Source organism: Aegilops tauschii, chromosome 1 (genome assembly GCF_002575655.3).
Source record: "Aegilops tauschii subsp. strangulata cultivar AL8/78 chromosome 1, Aet v6.0, whole genome shotgun sequence".
Classification (NCBI taxonomy): domain Eukaryota; kingdom Viridiplantae; phylum Streptophyta; class Magnoliopsida; order Poales; family Poaceae; genus Aegilops; species Aegilops tauschii.
Window position 1 is genome coordinate 58,357,861 of NC_053035.3, and position 1,425 is coordinate 58,359,285.

The following is a 1,425-nucleotide window of genomic DNA, read 5'->3' on the forward strand; positions in this document are numbered from 1 at the left end:
CACATTGTTGACGGCGCACGCAATACTGGAGCAAAGCAAGAGGTAGCAGGGCTCCAAGAAGAAGGTGATTGCAACTTTGCAACTGCATCGCTGCCTACCTGCCCGAGCGCCTCACCAAAATCACCCTCGGCATCTTCTTCTAGATTGCGCGTATCTAGCTCATAGGCCTCTCCACCAGTTTTACATAGGTCGGTAACCTTTGCACGTTTCCATTCGTGTTTTCTGCTATATGTGTGTCAGGTTGGAGAACTCGTCACATCGCCCTCCCCCAAGGTCCACCTTCCATCTCCATTTCTCCTCCTATCCATGGCATGTAATACGTACAAGGGTGTCCTGATCTTTCGAAGAGAAATACATGTTCATTTGGCCGGAGTTGACTTTGAAGATCCGACTAGAATGTGAGACGATGGTGCGCCTATGTAATCACTAAACTAACTCCATAATTTTTATTGACCAGGCCGGAGCACGATCAACATCACCATGAAGGTCTAATTTCTTGAAGCAATCGAACTATACTATGTAATCTGGATATTGTGAATATAGATAAAGTGGTCTTGGTTTGTGTTAGGCACAAACAAAGTACACACAGTTGCAGTTGTGTTGAGTATTAAATAAACAAATCCGACCTAAACGAACCCCTGTGACAATATTTATGGTGGGGCAGGGAAAATTTGGCTAGTCCTAAGAGCGGCCCGAATCCAACCCGAGGTAGGGTTTCTTCATGAATAAGGACTCTAGAAACCGCCTATGGTCATCTATTTCGACAAGGGTCTGGTTCAAATGTTAGGTGATGCAATACCTACAGAAACTTCATTCGACAACGAATCTAAAGATTTTTTCAGCATATAGCATATCTTTCGTTAGTCAAAATGAACAGAACATCCCTCATCGACTTATAAACCCGAATGGAGACAATAAATTGTGCGAATATTTTTCAGATTTTTTGACGCACCATACATAAATATGGAACACAACCTACTGCCACAACCTCTATATCCATCAACTCCCTTTCTATGTAGTATTTGGCATCTTAGAAGACGAGAAGGAATAATATACTCGGTAGAACGTTCCCTAGAATGCGATTGGTCGATGGCTCCTTGATTAGTTGCATACATGTGACTTCTACTCCCTCCGTTTCTAAATATTAGTCTTTTAAGAGATCCCATAGTGGACTACATAGGAAGCAAAATGAGTGAATCTACAATCTAAAATATGTCTATATACATCCGTATGTAGTTTGTAGAGGAATCTCTACAAAGACTTATATTTAGGAACGGAGTGAGTACAACTTATTATTACGGTTCATTTTTCCGTTTCAATAATGTTACATGATCGAGTCAATGCATGCTTTGTCGGACAGGGAACCATCCAGTTGTCCATGGATCAATGGAATAAATACTGATTTCAATACCTGTTTTTCTACTG